The following is a 23,044-nucleotide window of genomic DNA, read 5'->3' as shown; positions in this document are numbered from 1 at the left end:
AAACCACACCCATACGACAGTAAGTAAAACTGTTGTTCTTATTGTGCTTCACTGGACAAATATCTGTTCTTTTCTTGCCTTTTACCTGCTCCTTTTTCCATGGACCATCAACTGGACATGCCAGGAGGATTGGAGCTATTCTTTCCGCTGAATCATGGCGCCAAGTTTGGTTCTAACAGGAGCGTTTAAAGGTTCGTTGCGCTGCCCTGGGAGACGGTCGCCATTGGAACCGCCTTTACGCCGATTGGGTCAGGTTAGCCGTGCAACACGCGGACTTCCTGTGGAGGATGACACTTCCTGAGCTTCAATAAAGTAAGAGGAAACACTTTTCTATTAATTCACCGTCAAATAACGTAGGGGTTCTTGGAGACGCCATCGTAAGTGATACCCATATAAAACCCTTGCTTTAGGCACTAAGCACTGTTTTAAGCCTGACATAAAACCCGTTGACATTTTAAGCATACCGCGCTGCATAACCAGGTTCGTGCCGGAAGAAGAACACTCGCGCTGTATTTCAGATTGCATTGCAAGCATTAAACAATCAAATTCTCATTTTAAGACGTCTGAACCTGTCCGACCGTTAGTTACTTACCTTGTGAAGCATAAACTTAGACCAGTAATATCTGACAAGGAAGGTTATTTGGTAATTATGCCCGATTACGTGTTTTCAGAAAAAAAGCAATTTCAGTCATAGAAAATAACTTACAGTCAGTAAAACTGAAGCCTTCGGCTGTTAAGCAAGGTACGGTTGACCTCCTGTCATGACATAAGCTTGATACGGTTGTCTCTAATGTCAGGAAAGCAAAATCCCTCACCTTAGAAATGTTTTTCTCGGCGAAGACCCATAAGCAAGAAATTCCTTTTCGTGCTATAGTGTCAGGGAAAGGGACGTGGCAGGTCTGTGTTGCTAGTTACCTACAGAAATGCTTAGCTTCACTAGTTTTTTCAGACCCCTTTTGCTAGCGTAATTCTCAGGCACTAGTCCACTATTTGAGAGAGGAAAATCCTGGTGATTGTACAGCTTTTAGTATGGATATTGAAGACCTGTATTACTCCTTGCCTCATGACGGGTTGCTAAATTCCGTAAATGAGTGCATTAAAGGACAAGTGCGAGAGTCGGCTTTTATTGACAGATGCGGTGTTTCCACGGGAGCTTTTCTAGAAATTCTTTCAATATACTGAAAGTCGACATTGATTGGGTAGAGAGATGGCATGTTTCTGCAGAAATCAGGCTTTTGTATCTGTTGAAAAGTTGCCCCTATTCTTAGGGATATTTACCCGAGTAAAGTTGACAGCCGCTTAGAGATAGCCTTAGGTGATTGCGTTATCAAGATATTTCGTTACATTAATGATTACCTGATTTTCTGCAATAGGGAAGAATTTGATTCCGCTGCTACCTCAGTAAGTGAGCAATTAAACTTTATGGAGGAGGATTAAGGTATACCAAAGAACTTCCTCAGCGACGAGTAATTCAGTTTCTACACATTTCCTTGGTTTTCGAACAACATCACGCTTGTTGGCTGTACTCCCCAAGATCTTCGAAGCCCTTGTTAAACTTTCAATTCAAGCATTCCAAAGTACTAAAAAACGGAATTGCCATGTCGTGCCTTAAGTCTTGTCTCACCAGATCCTGCATGCACAAAATGATCGCCAGTTTTAATGAACAGGTCCGGCACCTATTAGAAGCAGGTTATCCTAGTGTGGCAGTGGCCACTGTGGCTGAGCGCCTAAAGAAGTCGGTTTCGAGAGGGACGGACGTGATTACAGAAAGCAGTAATAGTAAAAAAAGAGTAGTGGCTATTCCGTACATTCATTCAGTATCGCACAGGCTTAAAAAAGTTGCACGTAGATATGATGGTAATGTTGCTTTCACTGCTCTCAATAAGCTAGGTAAGACATGCCCTGCCGTACAGAGGAAAAAGCAGCAGGTAAAAGGCAAGAAAAGAATAGATATTTTTCCAATGAAGCACAATAAGAACAACAGTTTTACTGACTGTCGTATGGGTGTGGTTTATAATGTTCCCTTTAGCTGTGGCGAGTTCTACGTAGGGCAAAAGGGGCGGTGTATTAATCAGAGGCTAATGGAACATAAAAGGCCGTTAACCGGTGGATCGCCTTCTAATCTTTCCCTATTGTAACTGCACACCTAGATAAGATGAATGCGCGATATTGTACGGGCACAAGAATGAAGATGCACGTCTTATGGTGGAGGCATGGCATATCCATAATGGTGGAAGAGCGTGCGTGAGTCAGCCTTCGATTACTTTACATAAGGAAGAGATTAAGTGCCTTAAGATTTAACTCTCACGTAGACCGGCACACGTGCCCGATTGACACGTGGTGATACAATTCCAGAGCTTGCGCAGATGAGTTTTGTGTCTTCTTTCTTTTTTTCGCCTCAGTGCTCCCTTCAGCTGACCCTTACAAAAAAAATTGTTGAAAGGTTATTGAAATATCATTGGTCAACGTCAACAAATGACCTTGAAAGATCATTGGCGAATTGTTGAAACATCATTGAGGAAATTGTTGACAAGTGTTGATAATTGGCCCGCGACATTTTGTCGAAACATCATTGTGGCCTCTCAATTTGAAAGATCGTTGGCATATCGTTGAAACTATGGTGTATTTCACTCTTGAAAGCCCATTGAAGCAGTGTTGAAGATGTGTTGTTTGTCAATGTTGAAAGCCCATTGAGGTATTGTTGAAATGTGTAGTTTGTCAATGTTGAAAGCCCATTGAAGCATTGTTGAAGCTCAAAATTGAAAGCCCATTGAGGTATTGTTGAAATGTGTTGTTTGTCAATGTTGACAGCCCATTGAAGCATTGTTGCAAATGTGTTGAGCCTCAAAATTGAAAGCCCATTGAGGTATTGTTGAAATGTGTTGTTTGTCAATGTTGACAGCCCATTGAAGCATTGTTGCAGATGTGTTGAGCCTCAAAATTGAAAGCCCATGGAGGTATTGTTGAAATGTGTAGTTCGTCAATATTGAAAGCCCATGGAAGCATTGTTGCAGATCTGTTGAACATCAACACAAATTACGTTGAAAGCCCTTTATGCCCCACTGGGTATTCAGCAGTTTAAACCTGCACTTACCTTAAAATACTGCTGAGCTATGTTGCATATAATTACCTTTGATGTCACGGTGGCATGTCTGCTGTGAGAGGATAAGGATAAAATTTAAATACAGGCATTTTGTACCGCAGACCTCTGTCACCCTGGGCTCAAAAGCATGCTCCTAGATTGCCTGTAATAAACCATATTGTAAAACTGCTAGCAGTACTGTTATGCCACTTTTTTCAATTGTCAGAGTGAATGGCCCTCCGAAAAATCAAGAGTGCTGAACTGATGCAGACAAAAACCATTTTTCTAGGTGAACTGTTTATTTGTAACCAAACATCTCTGTAAATGTACAACCCTTTGTAGTTTCAGATCAGAAACTTCTTAAAAACTATCGCACAGCACAAACTTCCTGCAGCTTGACACCATAACAAAATTGAATACTGAAGATGTAGTCAGTGTGGCTCTCAAGTAAAACACATTTCCCAAAAGAAATAAATTTTAAAAAATAAATGCCTAAATAAATAAATGTACAAGCAGACTGACATGACTGTAAATAAGAACACTCAAAAAAGGTACTTGCTTTCTCTATTAGGTAGCCAGTGGTACTATAACCATGGCACAATTTGCTTGTGCCCACAGCACTCAACTGAGACCTGATATGCAGGGTGGTTATCTTTAAGTTTCATGGAACTTATTGAAGACTGACTGTTGCAGCTAACATAATACTAGATACAGAGTGCCAAACATTACTTGCATGAGAAACAAGACACCATAGTCAGCTGATTAACAAAAACTCAGTTCCTAATAAAGTTTTTACTAATTGTAGCCGGTAATTTTACAAGGTGTATGCACTTAGAATGAATTTCCAGAATGACACTAGAAACGAGACACATGCCATCAAACTGGCTGTAGAAATGCACTGCTATGCATCGAAGTACAAAAGTAACCGGAATGCCCTTGTACTTCTCTCACATTTATGGAAAAATATCGAAACTGGTGTCATCCTGGAAATTAATTTCAAGTGAATGTCTTGCAAACTCACTGGCTACAATTTGCAAACTGAAATATGTGCTGTGATGTTATAAGTGAATTAATAAATTTATGACAATCAGTTTAATGTTTCCATTTCTTGTGCTAGTAATGTCCACCTCTGAATAATCCAGCTCAAGAACAAGAATTATGCTACCTGGCAGACAACTTAAATATCTGTAAAACTGAAAAAGGATCACTGTACAATCCTTATTTGTTGGTTGAATGGTGTGTGCCAATTTCAGTAAACCTTACATACTTTTGAAACATGGCAATCACAATAAGTGATGCCTATGGGAGCAGTTTATTATGCCGCATTGCTGTTGCATGATCCAGTTGTGTTTTCTGCCATGATAGCGTTGCTGCGCAGGTAATTCCATATCAAGCGACTTATTCATATTGACTGCTTCAGATTTTCATATGAAACAAAGACAGCTATTAGTGATGTGCTGGAATACAGCAAAGTTACTCCTTGTGCGAGTTCCATTTCAATTTTATTCGCTGCCACAAAAAATAACGAAAGAATTCAGAAGATATGGTTTTATGCAAACATGAAAGGCACATCATTGCCATTACTGGAGATGTTTTGTTGCATATTAAATTTAAGCCGACTTATACCTATTAATTTTACTCATGCATTTTAGATAGCAATAAACCATTTTTACAAAGTTATGTAAAATGCCGTTCTTACTGAACTCTGGAAATGGCACAGATGCACTTGCAGGTATGCAATTCCATGCCGAATCGACAAGCATTTTTTTCACACCGCACATAAATCTGAAACATTGCCATATGTTTACTAGAGTTCAAAGCTTGTTACCCACTTTTATTTATTTCTGCCAGATATTTTGTAGCATTTTAGGTGACAGTTTAGTTTTCCTGTTCAGCTGAGCTAGAGGCATCAAATGTCCTCTAGCTTTTCAGTTTTTTTTTCAAATGCTTCAAATACTTTTTTTTCAAATGCACATTGTATTGATCGAGGCCTTCAAATGGTGTGCGTGGAAATATGGTGAAGTGATGCAACTGCCAAAATAGCCAATTTTTCAAATATTTGCATACTTCAATTGCTTTTGGCACCGGCAAAAATGAGTCAAATTGCAATCCGTTAGTTTTTTTTTCGTAAGAAAAAATTCACAGGACAGAAATTAAATACAGAATGGTAGCCCAAGTGACATAGTATAGCAGAAAAATATATGAAGCTCTGAAGGTTCAGCTGATCGCCTGTAAAAAAAAAATTCTAATCTTTTGCAAGAAGCTTCATGTTCAAGGAAAAAACAGCCTTCGTAGTTGGCGAAAAAATGTGATACATTATTGGATAGCTCTACATGTCTGCTATGCATGTGTGAAGTTAAAAAAGTCATTTTTAAAAGCGAGAAATTCCTTTTTGAAATTTTGTCAGCACCGACTTTTCTCTGATGTGCGCACAGCTTGCTGGCCGGGAATGCAGACGACAAAGCTGGCTTCGTATGCAGAGATGACAGATAAGCGGTGTTAGGGTCTGCATTTTATTGCTAAGGGACACATGCTCTAATGCAACGAGGCTTGTGTTTGGTGTGGGCCAGGTAAACTATACAGCCATTGCACATAAAATATCAATACAAGGTCTGTTAGAAGAGTATCCGACCTTTGGCTGAAGAAAAAAAACTGGCATAACTGAAGTGTTGGAAACCTAATCACCCTCAATGTAGTCTCCTTGGGAATCCAGCCACTTCTCCCAGCGGTGCTGCCGTTGTTAGAAGCATTCCGAGAAGGCTTCTTTCCAAATGGACTTTAGCTCAGCTGTCGTTGCAGCCATAATGTCTTCTCTTGTCTGAAATCGTGCTTGTTTCAATGGCCCCTTGATTTTGGGAAACTGCCAGAAGTTGCAGGCCGCCATATCAGGAGAGCAAGGAGTCTGTCGAACTACAGGAGTCTGGTTTTTCGCCAAAAAAGTCTGAATCAAGTGCGAGAAAAGCATTGTCTTGAAGGATGTGCCAATTTCCTGTTGACAACTTCGGTATCTTGCTCCATACAGCATCACATAGGCCATGGAGGACATCCCTGTAGTAGTCTTTAGTGATTGTTTGACCCTGTGGTGTGTATCCGTGGTGTACCACACTGCGGGAGTCAAAGGAAGCAGTCAGCAACACTTTGACGTTGCTGCGCACTTAGCAGTCTTTGGTTGGTGACGTGGAATGCTTCCACTGTAACGACTGGGATTTGGTTTCCAGGTCGTAAACATACACCCAAGACTTGTCACAAGTGATTATGGTGTTCATGAAGTTGGGGTCACTGTTTGTGGAATCCAGCATGGCTGCGAGACTTCAACACAAAGTTGCTTTTGCTCCACCATGAGCAGCTTGTGAACGAATTTTGGCGCAACTCTCTTCATGGCCAAATCTTCGGTGATAATGGAATGTGGATAAAATGTGCTGATGCCCACCTCTTCCGCAATTTCTTGGATAGTTACACGACGGTCCCGCATCACCACGGGGTTCACTTCGGCAATGACCTGGTCATTTCGGCATGTTGATGGCCGACTGGAGCGTGGCTCGCTCTCCACCGATGTGTGGCCGTCTTTAAACTGGTTGTACCACTCCATAATCTGTGTGCTGCTCATAGCACAGTCACCGAAAGCACTCTGAATCTTCCAGATGGTTTCCACTTGGCTGTCGCCCAGTTTCTGTCAAAATTTGATGCAGTAGCACTGCTCCAGTCGCTCTGCCATTTCCCTTGCGATAAAAAACCGACGAGCGCACCGTACTACCTCATTCAAACGCTGCGTCCCAGCAATTCACGCTATTGGCAGGTGGGAAAAAATTCATGCATGCGCACAAAGGTTAAAGGGCGGCTGATGAAAACGCGCTTGTTTCATATTCATCAGGTGTTTGCAAAAAAAGGTCGAATACTTTTCTAACAGACCTCGTACGTAATAAATATGTGAGGGAATCCTGCAGTGCTAAAAGATATGTTTCATGCAGTTTAGAAAAAGAAATATCAGCTATTATGTAGACAATAAATCTATAAAGAGCACTGATATTGTTCATACAAAGCATCCTAAAGGGCATGTCGCATTGCAATGCAACATAGAGGGAGCAGGACACTTTGTGCCCTGCTCCCTGAAGCCCAATGATGATGCAAGTAGAAAACACCTTCATAATTAAGACTGAAAACCTACATGAGTATGAACAAATTCTTGTGGTGTTGTTTGCTACCACTGTTTCAGAGCTGGAACATGCTCATCTATAAAAGTCATATGTGCCATGTTCAGTCTGATGTGGTCAGACACCATTGGCGACCACTTTTTGCGTTCATGTTAAAAAAATACGAGCTGAGACTGCAGCAGCAGCGCTTGACGTCACCTGCCTTCGTAATGATAAAAAAGACAAGTCAGTTTGTTGAGTAGTTCTTGTGGCTAATATATTAACAACCTTTCCTTGCTAGATGACATGGCTTCATATATTTATGCTATATTTATGCTGTATGTGTGATCCTCAAAGGAACATTATAAAAAATACCTTATCGCACTTAAAGAATAATCACTTTTTGTTTCATGTCACATGCATAGCAGACATGTACGGCTGTGTAATGATGGGTGACATACTTTTGTGCCAACCACCAAAGCTAATTTTTTACCTTCAACACGAAGCTTGCAAAAAATTTCAACGTTACAGTTTTTTTAGCTGATAAACTGAACCTCCAAGGCTTGAAATATTTTGCTGCTATCCCAAGTCAAGCAGTCTGATTTTATATTCATTTTGTGCCTTCTGTATTTCCCTACGTTAGAAGAAAATTCAAACTGCAAATTTTGGCAGTCACACCACTTCAGTCTCTTGACATGAACACCACCTGAATATCTGGATCATACAATTTCCCTTTCAGAAGAAACGTGTATCAGTGGCTTCTAGCTTAGCTGGGCAAGAACAATAAATTTTTGCCAAAATTCAAACAAATTTTTGTGAAGGAAAATAAATGGGGAGCAAGAGTTCGGAGCTTCAACTATATCTGTGATGGCCAAAAAAACGCTGGTTGGTTGCCCTGGAATTACTTAAGAGTATGTATGAAAGCAAATTTTCTAAAAAATTTTCTCATTGTACCTACTCAAAATCAAGCAAACTTGAAATGGTTTGCCATAATGGAACAGTTCTTGAGAAAATTGTTGGGTGGTTTGGCATGAAATGACTTAAGCTACTTAAAAAATATATTAATAAGGAAACACTATCCTTACTGGAACCATATCAAAAACTAACATAAAAATGTAGTGAACTACAACAAAGCACAGCACTTGTATTCTGGATTGAGCAATCCAATGTGGGCTTCTCAGGAGACTAGCATAATTAACATAAATAAAATTAACATAAAAATGCCAAGGCATAGGAAGGCACAACATTTGTATGCTCATTTGAGAAATCCAAATTGGGCCCTTCAGGAGACTAACATAAAACATAAAAATGTCGAGTTACAAAAGCACAACACTTGTGTTTTGGTTTGAGCTGTCCAACTTGGGCTCTTCAGAGGTGAAGGGGCAGGGGCAGTTGCTTCAGGGGCAGGGTCCCATGCGAGAAGCGAGGCCAGAGTTCTTTACATAGGGCATGTTGGTACCAGGAAATTTGCGACACGTGAAGCCTGCAAAAACAAGCCAGAATAAGTTTTAAAAAGCAACTTCCACATGCAAAAGAATGGCATGCAATATGCCCTTGTTACAATGAAATTGATTTATGTATTTGTGTTGCTTTATTTCAATTTTCCATGGGTACAGCTTTACAGCATGACCATTTAAATTTATTTAGTGTGGCACAGGACTCCACTAAGTGTCAAATGCAGGAAAGGGCAAAGAGGAACAAAACACTGTAGCAATATAACTTTATGAATATCTTCAATGTCAAAGATGTGAACTTTGCTTGCTGATAAACAAAATGGCGAAAAAAATTCATGTCGTTCATAAATAAACCTGAACTGACAACTAAAATTATTTCTTGTAAGTTTCATAATTAAAATGTGCAGCACTTCACTGTGCTTTTCCATGCTCCAAATACAATAGTGTCATGTCACTATAATTGAGTGTAGCTTCATTTCATGTTAGGTTTCCTGAGTTCACATGCAATCAGAACGTACTTCTCGCCTTACAATGACTTAGGACTTTCCACATTAAAGAAGACACTGCTTACAGCGAAGTATGTTTTCTTCCTCAACGACTGAATTACTGTTATAATGAGGATTCCGTGTAGTTGTGCGCCAAACTGCTTAGCATGACACATGCAGAATGTGACAGATACGAAGAAATGCTGTCTTTTAAGAGCCATATGCCATAGGACTGACTTCTTTAATCCTTTTAGGGTTCACTGCCATACATCTGTCACTGTGATGGAACGTTCTGAAAAAATTTGCCTTTTCAGAACAAAGTGTTGCCTAGCCTCCCACTGGAGGTGCTGCAACCTTCTGAGACTTCTAGAAAATATTCTTATAGTGCTGTCGCTCCTTGGGTTTCTCCCAAACTGATTTTTCACTTAGCTTCTTGGTGTCTGTCATTGCACTAATTTGGGAGTGCTGCCACAAGTTTCCGTAAGTTTCATTACAGAAAAAATTATGCTGCTTTATCCTGCATAAAACAATAAAACATGTAAAACTGCAAATACTGAAATGGTATTGCCACTTTATTGTTATTTTAAAAAATTATTTACCAGTTTATTTTCTCGGAAAGTCGCCCTGAAGAACTTAAATCTGCAATAACAATATTAAGGATGCGCGAAAAGTGATTTTTGAGACTGAACCGAATAATGCCAGAAGCAAATCAAATATTGGATAGCTTCTGAATAATGAACAGCTGATATCACAATTAATGTAAGATGAGGTTCACATACTAGTATTCTTAAAGTTAGCAAGTTTCTGTCATTGTTATGTTATGAAGAGCTGTTTATTAAAGGCACAAATGGAGCAGCAAAAAGTTTCTTCACATGCACAGGACTCTTCAGTAAGCATGAATGATTGCTGTACAGCCTCTAAAGTACAGCTACTTTAGTAACGTAGCCTGGTCTGCTATTCTTACAAGTTCTTACGTTTTACGTCTATACTATGTTATTGGAGGTGAAAATTTACCGTACTTTGGCTCAAATCTCATGTTTTATTGGTGTTTAGAAATATTAGAATAATACTCACATTTACAAATAGTGACCATTCAAAGACTAAATTGAATAGGACACTATTCAAGTCGAAAGTTTTGAGTATGTGCACACTACAAAAGATATATAACTCCTAAATTAGAGGCATATTTCTCCCCAAAATGTGATCCTCAACGGGCTAAACAAGAGCGACAGAAAAGCCCATTCATCTTTTTGATAAATTTAAGCCCATAATCTACTTGGCAATGGTTCATAACCATGTTAACAGGTAGGTGAAGTAAGGAAGCAGGAAACAATTCTAACAATTTCAGAATGGGAGTAGTGGACATGTCCGATGGTCTGTAAGAAGCTTTATACATTAGGCCCCAAGAGCCTATTCTCCATTTATTGAAGTATATGAGGAAAAGCCACATAAATATTTTTTTCTTATCTTAGAATACAAAGTGATACAGTGCATGTTAATAAATACGAGTCATAGGTTAGGTGCTTAGAATAAGTAAGCATCCACTAAACATAGTACTGTTGACTGTGAAGCTGGCAACTCGGTCCCTGTTGTTTCTTTGATTGAAACTACCAAAAGAAACTTGCCACAACACTCAGGTTCCCTCCGCTGAAAGGTTGCTGTCTCGGATCACATGGACCTGCTTCAAGATAGGAGCAACTTTGATTTGATGTGGTCTGTTAAAATTGGTGAAACTACTGTTTCACATCTCAGAACATGGAGCGCTGTTTTGTTTTGATTTCTGCAATTTGGTTAACGTGCTCCTGCTCGAGCTGAGCAGTAACCACACTTGAGCATAGCTTCTCCGCAATTCGTGTATTAACACTTTCAGGCTACTTAACCATGTCCTCCATGCCAACAGATTTGGAGCGTGCTTCACAGACAACTATTCCTTGCAATGACAGCCAAGTAGCACTGCTAATGCACAAATGCAGCTCATTTTATTTGGTGGAGATGCTAAAAACTTTCGGCAGTGAAGGCAGCTTTTAAATTTGGAAGCATTTGAGTATGGCGGCATTAGGCACTCAAGATCATATGAACAGTCATTCCAAATGGTAGGCTATTGTAGCACACAACTGCACACACAGGCTACATGAAAGTCGTTTGTTATGCCAATGGCAAGTTCATAAATTTAGAAAAGAAATGTGAATGTAAAAATGCAACCGGAAAGGGTGTATGGTACTTGCCTATAACAGCACTGACCCTGATGGGGTCAAGAGCCTCTGTTGCCCCTTGGTGTTATTTCCAAAGCCCAAATGGCCCATGAGCTCCTCCTCTGTGAACACATGGTGAAGCAAGGCCCTTGCAAACTTTCCTGGTCCACCATGGCAGGCCATGGTAAGCTGGGCCAGGATAACCTTCTCAATGTGCACTCTTACAGCGTATGTGAACCTGCATGTTTAAGTAAATGTTAGCAAAACAGTTTTAAGCCTTTCAAGTACATTCACACAACAGCCCTACTGCAAATCAATTACAAAAGTACTTGTTGCAAATCTAAAATGCTAAACTTGACTTCTTACAAGCTTCTGATGCTGTCTGGATGCCCCATGTTTCAGAAAAACAATCCAGCACAAACAAGAAAAATAAACCAACGTATCCAAACATCTAGTACTTGAAAAAGGGGAGCACCAGCGAAACACAAATGACACGCACACAAGGAAACGGCATTAGACATGGACGGACATTGGGACGGACCAGCGTTCGTCCCTGTCTAACGCCTTTTCCATGTGTGCGCGTCCTTTGTTTTGCTGGTACCTCCCTTTTTCAAGTTCATCATGCACCAACTGGCCCAAGAGCTTGCGCTAATGCACATCTAGTACTATTTATTGTGATTACCATGCTTGGGATACTTCATATTTTCAGGTGTTTGTCTCGATTGTCCCATCCATTTGTGTGAATATGTAGCCATGGTCTAATGGGGAGATTGGGCTGCTATGTTGAGGGAAGAGTTCAATACCAACCGTTGGAACAGGCTTGGGTGACTGGGTATGTGACCCTGGGCATATGCCACTTTTCAATGAATCTCTTTCACGCTATCTTGAGCATATGCTGCTGCTTGTGTTGGCAAGCAGCATTAGGAGCTCGAAGTGGGACGTGATTGTCGATCATTACTAAGATTACCACTACACATCACGTTCGCTTGCTGTGCTCCAGAAGTAATGCGAGATTCCACTCCACTGTATGAAATGTACATAAGCCGCAAGGACAGTAAATTAAATCTCAATAAAATTAATCTACTCGCAACGCACAGGCTGCACAAGATCACGGAGTGAACTCAGAAGTTTGTGGACAGTCAGTTGATGTCCATGTCAAGGACCTCTAGGGAGACTTGGTCATTTCCTCGATGTGCATCATCGTGCCGTCACACATTGTATTACAATTCTGTCTCGTACCACTAATAGTCATCACGTATCACAGAATTCAAAATATAAATAGACACTTATATCTACTGTTTATTTAATCTTTACGGAAAATACTTTGAGCATGAGTTTTTGCAGAGATCATGAATTCTACCGCTTAAAGGAGCACTAAAGTAAAATTAAATTAATTAAATTTTGGCGTTTTAAGTGCCAAAACGACAATCTGATGTTTAAGCTTGTTTCACATGCAAGCGATTCAGCGAATGGAGCGAACAGCGACGCGGCGCTGCAAAGCTTATCGCAAAGTTTCGTTTCATATGCATTGCCGCCGCGCATTTTCCGCTGCTGCGAATAGCAATGTTGCTGGCATAAAACACAGGACTTTCAGCCAGTTTCGGTAGTTTGCGACTACCAACATAAACATAGCTTTGTCTCTGCCTCTCAAATTTTTATTTTATAAATACATATCCTGCGCTTAGCAATTTAACAATTCGTTGAAAAGCTCTCTTGGCATGTTGCCTGTACCACGTGTACCAAGTAAATAAACATCATCCTATGCGCAGGCTTTCCAGCACTAATCCTCCGCTGGTCACATGTCGAGGTGGGTCGTTCGGAAGCAGTGCTGCCGCTCTGCCGCTGCGATGAAATTCCAACTTGCCCGAACCTTGCCGCTCCCACCGTCGAAACTGATTTCTGCGGCGCGGCGGCAGGATTTGCAAGCATTTTCACTTGCATGTGAAACAGGCTTTAGGCACGCCATAGTGGGGAACTCTGGATTAATTTTTACCAAATCAGGCTGCAAGGTACATGGGCAGTTTTGTATTTCACCTCCATCAAAATGCGGTTGTTTGATCATGTGACCTCGTGCTTAGCGGCGCTGTGCCAACACCCCTAAGCAACTATGGCAAGAAAGCACTAAAGAGAAAAATTATTTTAGATGTATCTGTAAATGACCTTCCTACAATTCAAGAGATTCACTCGTACCATGACAAGAGGGTGAGTAAATTGTAAAAGCAGCAAGAGGAAAGATTGGTGGCAGTGCTGCCTTGAAGTTACCACACCCGCTTGCTGTGACGTCATGGATTTTGATGTCTGTTCAGGTGCAGCAATTTTTTTTTACAAATAAAGATGTTCTTCATTGTATTCCAAAAACTTAAAATAAGAACCGTCAGGAACTTTTACTGAAACAATACAACCCAAGTTTGTAAAAATACTTGAAATCCACGATGTGACAATGAGATGTCAGCACGAAGATTTTGGGGCGATACTCAGAAAATTGAACGCTGAGCTTTATTTTCTCTAATAATCAAGCAATTACCAAGAAATTTACAGAAGTAGATATTTAAAACGATGCTTTATTTTAAATTCATTTAAGGTGTCATTAGTGTCCCCTTAATACAAAACAAGGAATGCACTTAGCTGCGTAATAGGTTAACATGCATCACTGGTTCTCATTAAGGTAGGATTATCAATATAGCAATGGGCATGCACTGGCTACTCCAGAGGGGAGCCCTGCCACTTCCCCTCAACCTCCCAATTTCCAATTTTTTTTTTATGAGCAGTGATGCAATTTCTGTATCCTAACGAGGCATAATGCCAAGGAGATTCATGCCATGCTGGCTACAGTATGTGGTGACCGGCACTTCACACCGTCCAGCTCGGCATCAATCTTTCTGGAATTTGGCCCTTGAAATGCAGAAAGCTTTGATCACTGCTCGTTCTTCAGCCAACTTTCTCAAAGGGTGCTGCTGCTCTGGTTTGATACCTCTAGCAGTGCACTGCTGCATGACATAGGTAAAACTAGGAAGATGTGCACTCACGTAGACCACTAATGTCCACACTGTTTCTGAACACCCCTCCCATATCAAGCATATACCCTGAAGAAGGCACATTCTATCTTTAATATGTTCACAAGTGACACTGAAATTCACTCCCAGTCCCGGTGCAGTTGCAGTCTTTCAGCTGAGTGCTTAAAGGCACCATGTCTCCTAATGAAGGCACTCTGCACCAATTGATCACTGGAGCAAATGCCTTGCAGTTGCATCAGCAATGTTGTTTTTTCTGCTTCCTGCAATACATTTTCACGGCATCACTGCATTTGATCATGGTGACGTTACAGAATGGATGGCCAAAGAATTCACCTTTAGCATTCCAGCTTGGGTGTCTCTCAGCTCATTTTGAATCTGAAAAAAGATGTCAGTATTAAAATGTGAAGCCACAATGCAGCAAAATCAACAATCAAAAGAGCTACATGGACCATTAGGCTGACATAAATAGACGGATACAAATGACTAGTCATTGAATACACTAAAGTGTGGCCGCTCTTGCCAATGGCAGTGTGAGCTTGTCAAATAATTTATTTCACATTCCTCTATTATTTTAAAAATTATTTCCATGCATCTACTGAATGGTTATGGCCACATATTAAAGGATGCTCCTTCGTATAAAACCACAGTGTTGCATTCTTTTACTCCCCGTCTACCTCATGCTACTGAAGTTTTGCTTACTCTCAAAGAAAGAATTTCACAGAACTGCTCTTTCGACAATGCATTATTCCAAGCTTAGCTTTTCGACATAACTAGCTACTTCTATGGTCACAAGAAACAATGCTAATTATTGATGTTTATGTTGCCGATAACGTATACATGCCGCCTCGAAACCCAGTGGGACGACAAAGCAGATATGCCAGGCATCTCGTTCCTCTACTGATTTTAAAATTTTGTTAAATCAATCACTTACTGAAGTGCGAAAAGCTGCAATTTCACGAAATTACGTTATTTTGAATGTTGTAGGACCTGGAGTGACATGAAATCTGCCTTTCCGTGAATGCTAAGAGCGCCTACGCGAAGCCGTTTGGGGCGAAGCACTCGATGGCGTCGAACGAAGATGAAAAAAGAAAGCTGAATGCGCGCGAACTGGTGGAAAACAAAACACACGCGGTTAGCAAGGCGTATAACTCGATGATTTCGCAGCACTCTGTGGCATCCCCCTCTATTGTATCTCACGTATCGCATAGAATCACATGTACACCCTTCAAATTCTTTATTATTATTGCGCGACAGCCTCCTCTGTGTTTTCCGATCGCGCGAACATCGGCCGCACGGCGTGTCAGATAGAAGTCACTCGTTCCTGAAGGGAATTCAGCGCAACAGAATACACTTTCGCCGATCCCACCGCCCCACGCCGCTACAAGCTCGCTCCCACGTCTTGTACTAGCGTGGCGCAAACGAAATATCTTCCGATTACAGTACAGATCGGATGGTTTCACGTCGCATTGTTTTGCGCTCATTAATAAGGCTAACTCAATCAGTGCTCGAATACCGTATCAGAAATCATGGCGTACAACATGCCCTGTTTTAGCTGGCACCACATAGCTACCTTACGTCACCACAAGCGGAGTGTAAAGTTAAACCAGGTCAAAGCTCCATGTTATATACCACGAATCTAGTGCGGTACAACCAATTCTGGCAACGGAAGGATAGTGCTAGGAATGAAAACTAGAAAAGAGGCGCACGGAAAACACGCACAGGCGCTGAAATTCCCCTTCGTCCGCGCCGCAGGCGCGGACGAACAAGGGGAATTCGAAACACTAACTCACCTTTGATGTCGCTGAGTCGGAGGCGATCATGGCGATCTTCGAGGCAACAAGCCCATAAAAAGCGAGCAACACGCAGGAACATTCCAAAGATGTCACAGCGAAGCACACAAAGAACGCAGAAAACGCAGGAAGTTTTCACACAACCGGCATGCACGATCACGCCGGAATGCTACAAGCCTCAACAGCGCAAACGCGCAATCATACATGTACACTCATACAAATACACGCTTATATTATCATAAATTGTACCATTTGATAACAAATTCTGTAATGTCATGTTATTACAGAAAAATTGTAGCGCTTTGGAAGTGTATAAAAGTTTTTTGCTTCACTTCTTTGATGAACTACTTTCTTTGGCGCAGTAACGCAGTGCACCGGCCGGAGCTAATGGCATGCGCGGGAAAAGGCGCCAAATTCAAACGTCGCAAACGCCGTGCTAATGTTTCCGCGCACAGTTTTCGTCGTTTGTATTTAAAAAAAAAAGTAATGCGTGCCGCAACCATGCGAACTGAACTATTGACCACAAAAGTACAGAAACGTCGCTGTTTGTGCTTCTTATTTCGACGTCATGGCAAACTGCAGGCGGTCTGTCGTCCCATTCTTTAAACATTTGTGCGTGTGCTTCTGCGCTGTGCGAGTTGTCACCGAGAACGTATAGCAGCGCAGGTTGTGCTTGGTGGCCGAGCAGATTCCCAACACATTCGCCAGCACCCCGTCTAGGTCACAGAGAAGAATTTGGCCTCCATGTGAAATATGAGCACCATGTTGTACATATCCGCCAAGCTTTTCGTTTCGTTCTGTAGCGCGCTAACGGGTAACATCTAAGCTAAATTACTCTGTAAAAACGATGTTCACTCCTTTCTCCGCCGCACCCGCCGTGGTGGCATAGCGGCTGAGGTGTTGCGCTACTAACCCGAGTGCGTGGAATCTAATGCCGGCGGCGGCGGCTGCATTTCGATGGGGCTGAAATGCAAAAACGCCCGCGTACTGTGCGTTTAACCTGCACCAAATTTGGTGCAGGTTAAAGGACCCCAGATGGTCAAAATAAATATGGAGTTTCTTACTACGGTGCGGCTCATAATCAAAGCGTGGTTTTGGCCCGTCAAACCCCAGACTTGAATTTTGTTAACGTTCCCCGCCACCTTGACCATATTTAACATGGAGGCATGCAATGCCGTTTCCTAACACTCAGCCAGCACTGGCCCCTTATAATGGACGCCGATAGAAATGCAGGATGCGTCCAATCATCGGTTGTTTATCACTGCTTGTAGCGACGTTTGTCTTCTCAAACTATATATATATATATATATATATATATATATATATATATATATATATATATATATATATATATATATATATATATATATATGCAGGGTGTTTCTGCTAACTTTAGGCCGAGTGTAAGCTCTATGCCCTCTATGACGACGCGACTAAATGCATGTTGCTCCCTTTGGTATGTAGCGTGTCGCGCTATTTCTATATATTGCTTAATTGGCTAATTAGTCAAGGATAATTAACCAACTTCTGAAGCAAGGAAGTTGCGAAGAAATTCCAATTAGAAAGTTGCAGAGCAGTTGGCAACACGTCCGAATAAACAGTTTCTGTCTTTTTATCTGTTAAGTATTAGTGTTTTCCAGCTTACTGCGGATGCTCGAAAAATACAAAAAGCACCACGTGACATGCCCGCCTGCGAGTCGTGATTGCACGGCTCCTAAGCCTTCTGCGCACAAACGAAAACATACCATTTCACAGGTGTGAACACCCGTCTGCTTATCGCCATCATGAACCGCAGCGAGGGAAGCACGTCGCTGGCGATCAATACCACAGCCAACGCCTTCGTCACTGCCCTGTCGCCTTTTAAGCGGCAACACACCCTGCTCGATGGTATGCTCGTTTGGGAGCGCTGCACGCACGGCGCGCAAGCGGGTATGTCAGGTGATATTTTTTGTATTTCTCGGGCATCCGCAGTAAGCTGAAAAACACTAACACTTAATAGATAGAAAGTTAGAAATTGCCTAATCGGACGTTTTGCAAAGTGCTCTAGAACTTTCTAATTGGAATTTTTCGCCTAACTTTGTTCATTCAGAATGGCTAATTTTCTTGACTAGTTAGCTACTTAGGAAAAATACAAGAATAGCGTGACACGTACAAGAGTGAGCAACATGCATTTGGTCGCATCGTCTTATGGTGCATCGGCATATTTTTAAACTCTGAGTGAAGTTAGCTGAAACCCGTGTATATACGTCTATGGTTCAAGTAACGTGAAACAACACCCTGTATATATGCAATGGTGATTAAGTGATCAGTAAAGCAACATATATGTGAAAAAGACGCACACATACATATGTGCCTGTGTTTTTCACATGTACTTCGAAACTCAATATTGCTCGTGACTCAGTGTTATTCAACAATAAGTTAACAGCATTTAGTCAACGACTTTATTGTTGGAAACTACTCAACAATGGTTCAATACTCAATACTTTTCAACAATACGTCAAGAGAATTTAGTCAACGACTTTATTGTTGAAAACTACTCAACATTAGCTCAATAATACTCAATACTATTCAACAATATATCAACAGAATATAGTCAACGACTTTATTGTTGGAAACTACTCAACAATGGCTCAATAATACTCAATACTATTCAACAATATAACAAGAGAATTTAGTCAACGACTTTATTGTTGAAAACTACTCAACAATGGCTCAATAATACTCAATACTATTCAACACTATACCAACAGAATTTAGTCAACGACTTTTTTGTTGTGAACTGCCCAACAACTTTACTGTTGAATTAGTGCTCTGTGGTTTCAATAATTGTTGAGGTATTGTTGAAAGGCTATTGAGTCAACAGTTCGTCAACAATATGCCAACAACATTTCAACAGTCATTTTCATAAGGGGATTGTCGGCGTTCGTGTTGTCCACTTCTCTTCTCTTGTGTCCGGTCTTCACGCCTCACCTTTTCTTGCATTACTGATAGAATTTGAACAATATTGAGAGAGTATCAATTGTTTCCGAGATTGTAAAACGCCGCATCGATTGCGTGTCGCAATCAAGAACAAACGACGAGGAAAATCGACGAGCGTGGTCATCTTGTTCTAAGATGTTGCCCGTCCCCACGTCGCTCATGTGGTTAATACAAAACTGGCAAAGTTCAAGTGGGAAACGTTGCAATATCCGCCATACAGCTCAGATTTGTCGCCTTGCCACTTCCACATTTTGGGGCCACTGAAGAAACAGGTCAAGGGAACCAGATTCTTGTCGGTCGATGACGTTAAAAAGTCAGTTGCAGACTTTTTGAAGCAGCAACCCAAGTAGTTTTACGAGACGGGAATCACGCGACTCGTTAGTCAATAGGACAGATGTTAGTCAATAGGGCAATAGGCTCATGGAGGCTAATTTTAAATTATGTAGCCCGTTTGTCACATGCACGAATTGGCTCGCTATCATTTGACTGGCCCTCGTATATTTTGCAAAACTCCTGCTTTTTATACGTGCTCTCTGTTGTGACTATAATTTCGGTGCAATTACTCACGATACACGACTGGTGACACCTGCTCCTGCGTTATATAGTGGAGCAAATGACAGCGTAATTCAGATATTTCACTGGCCGTTCCATATGTACAAGAGTGTAAATAAGGTTCTTGAATGACAAAGTTTAATTACCATATTTGTCCTCAACTTGTTCATTTTATGGCCTTTACATTTTTCATATCAGCGGCATGCACTTCTTTGCCGGTTTCCAACTGATATAGTTCTAAAGTTCATGTGATATTTTCTTTACTTACTAAATAGACAAAAAATATGGAAGCATTGATGTAAGTTATTTTGGCCACAATTTTTGGAATATTCTTTTATGAAAAAATCATATTTTACTTCTGTTGAGAGTGCCTAGCGTTCAAGAAATCCTTTGCGGCATCTTTGACAATGACAATGCAGTATGTATTTGGTCCATGAATTCATGTATTAGATCCCTCGGCAAATTCTTTAAGAGAAAGCTTTAGCTCAGGCCTAACTCCGACGCGGCCTATTCAAATACATGTAAAACGCAGAAACGCTTTTCTGAGGTAACTCCTGGATCGCTTTTAATGAAATTTGTTGCATTTGAGAGAGAAAGTTAAATTCTAGTGTCTGTTGGAAACAAAATTTCGATTTAGGGTCTGAATGTTGTTTCAAATATTTTGAAATAATTAAAAGTTCGAAAAGAGTAAAAGCACGACGTTTACAAATTAATAGCTCTGCATCAAGAACAGATATTGCGGTTCTGTAAACGGCATCTGTTAAAACAGTCAAAGCGGACAAATTTAGTACGTCACTTGGTATCTTACATGAATTGGTTACGTTGTGTACAAGGGTTCTGCAAAAGCCATATTTCCTTAATGCTAAATTATTTTAGAATCATGTATAAGAAAAGAATTTTGTCTGCTGTAGATATACTATTAGATGCCATTCACAGAATTTTGATATCATTTTTTCGTTGTTGAGTTACGGAGTTGTAAACTTGATAGTTTCGTATTCTGAACATTTGTGATTTATGCCACTTTTTAATAAAGAAGTGACAGCCTAAACAAAAAATCTAAAACTAAAAATCACTAGAATTTAAGGTTTTCTTTTAAATGCAACAAACCTTGTCAAATTTGGTGCAGTGGTTGCCGAGAAAAACGAATTCTCCTTCTACATTTATTTAGATACGAACACCCGGGCTAAAGCTTCCTCTTAAGGAGGAGGCCGAGCTGACACGTGAGACCCCCCCCCCCAACGAAATTTCTGGCTATGCCACTGCTGTGCACTACATTTCTTTACGCTTCCTCCTGTAACTGTTATCGGCGATAAAGCATCAAAACGTGGTCTTCACTGATACTAAATGTGTTTTTTTTTTCTTATCACAGTATTTGTCATTAGACAATACCGTAATGACTGGCTGGAAGCGAAAAGCGAATAACTTGAAGAGAGGTAAGAAATATTTGTGTTATTTAGAGCAACCAAAGCCAGCGACATTTTGGATTTGCGGAAGTCTTTATGCGATAGCTGTCCAAGAGGTACTGATCACTCTCCTAGTTTTGTTTCGTAATGTTAATAATGTGTAAGGAGGTATAGAATAGGAACGATGTACTTGTGATGTTCCTACGCCTATGACCCCGTGCACGCAATATTCCAGTGTCTTGTACTCGTCCCTCAACCTGTTTCTGTGGCGAAATGATATTCTATACCATTGTAAATGCTAACTACAATGGTCCCGAACTTCTGCGCGTACAACCCTACGGCCACTATCCCCCACCAGCTTCACGATCACCCAACAACCGGATACCTCGGAATACTCCACATTGCCAACCAATTGCGACGAGAATAGGGGAGGCAAAAGTAAGTGAAAATATTTTTCACAACATGAAGACAGAATGTACAGCCAATATGGCGCTGGAACGCCTTTCCGACCATCGTCGGAAAGGCGTTCACACGGGGGCCCGTGTGGCCTGTCACACGGGGGCCCGTGGACTCCGTTGACATGAAACGTGATGAAACTTCCTAACGGAGATTGACGGCAATGGAGTTGCGCCCGTGCTACACGGCACAGTGCGACCTTTTGACGGGCGCCGCATGGGACAGAAACGGCGCTGCTGCGCTTACTTTCGTGTGCGTCTGCTCACATACACAGTCGCCATTAAAGATAGTTTTCTTTTTTTATTGAAATGAATATTAAGGCAGGTTGGCGCCTTTATGGCGGCACCAGCTACTCCTTGTCACTTGGCAAAGGAAACAAATTTGCGTAAAAAGGGTGAATAGTGACACGAAACATGACACTTAGTAGAACACCGGATGACTAAAAACTATACCGTCCAACAGCCCGTGATTCGCAAAGTTTTCTGCATGAGTTCAGTACACACACGTATATATATAAAGTCAGTTATATTGAACAGCCAAAACACACAACACATGCAAGTACAGAACAGGATTATACATAACGCGTGAAAATTACGATCACCACATAAACCAAGTTTGAACTCAGAACAACATTTATGTTATTCATTTAGCGTATTACGATCATCTGAAGCTAAACACTTTCCCAAAATATAGGTGTCCTCTAAAAACTTTTTCAACGCAAGAAGTGCTATTTCCTGAAGGCCCGTAGTTGGCCATGGGCCAAGTATCTTTTTTAGGGTGAATGGTCTTCTGTCTAATAGCAACAGATTTGCTTCCAGTGCTCTTCTTTGTGGATCGTATTTCGTGCACTCGAGGAGATGATGCACATCTTCGTCTGGATGGCCACAAGAACACTGCGAACTAGAGACACGTTTTGTCCTGTACAAGAAGTGTTTCGTAAATGCAGTACCAAGACGCAGGCGGTGCACCAATGTTTCAAATTTTCTGTTGCCTCTTAGATTTTCCGGCATTGATAGATTTATACATGGGTCTATAAAGTATAACTCCGAGTTCTTGGATTGCTGATCAGATCAGGTAGTCTTGCTGAGACGACAGGAAATCTGTCTCAGGATCAGACGGACTTCACTACGCAATAGCAGAAGATTGGTTGTCTCTGCGTTATTGTGCGGCCGATTGGCAGCTACGTCCGATGCTGTATTACCAGGAATATTGCAATGCCCAGGTATCCATTGAAATGCAATTACGTGGTTCATTGCGCTTGCTTTTGTAAGTTCTTTGAGCGTCTCATACAACAGTGAAGTGTTCAAAGACTTTTTCTTATTGCTCTGTAGTAATGTGAGAGCGGCTTGCGAATCGCTAAAGATAACCCATTTTTGCGAATGTTTTCCTGATGTTATGAAACGCAAAGCACACAGGATTGCAATGAGTTCTGCCACGGTGGAAGATGTCTCTCGTGATAATTTAAATGGTTGCTCTAGCGCTAAATGTGGAATGACGAATGCTGAAG

At 41.1% G+C, this 23,044-nt stretch overlaps 2 long non-coding RNA genes across 2 annotated transcripts in view; one reads left to right on the top strand and one right to left on the bottom strand.

Moving 5' to 3' along the window:
* The window catches only part of LOC139051324 (uncharacterized), a 342,324-nt gene that overhangs the window by 245,051 nt on the left and 74,229 nt on the right, over positions 1 to 23,044 (top strand). The gene's annotated exons all lie outside the window — the stretch shown is intronic.
* On the bottom strand, positions 3,363 to 16,328 carry LOC139051396 (uncharacterized). The gene is made up of 4 exons (XR_011509377.1): positions 16,148 to 16,328; positions 14,691 to 14,732; positions 11,377 to 11,581; positions 3,363 to 8,695 (listed from the first exon to the last, which is right to left on the bottom strand). It is a non-coding gene; the product is annotated as an uncharacterized lncRNA (long non-coding RNA).

The sequence above is a fragment of the Dermacentor albipictus genome, unplaced genomic scaffold (assembly GCF_038994185.2).
Source record: "Dermacentor albipictus isolate Rhodes 1998 colony unplaced genomic scaffold, USDA_Dalb.pri_finalv2 scaffold_11, whole genome shotgun sequence".
Lineage (NCBI taxonomy): Eukaryota > Metazoa > Arthropoda > Arachnida > Ixodida > Ixodidae > Dermacentor > Dermacentor albipictus.
This window is presented reverse-complemented; position numbering and strand designations above follow the sequence as displayed.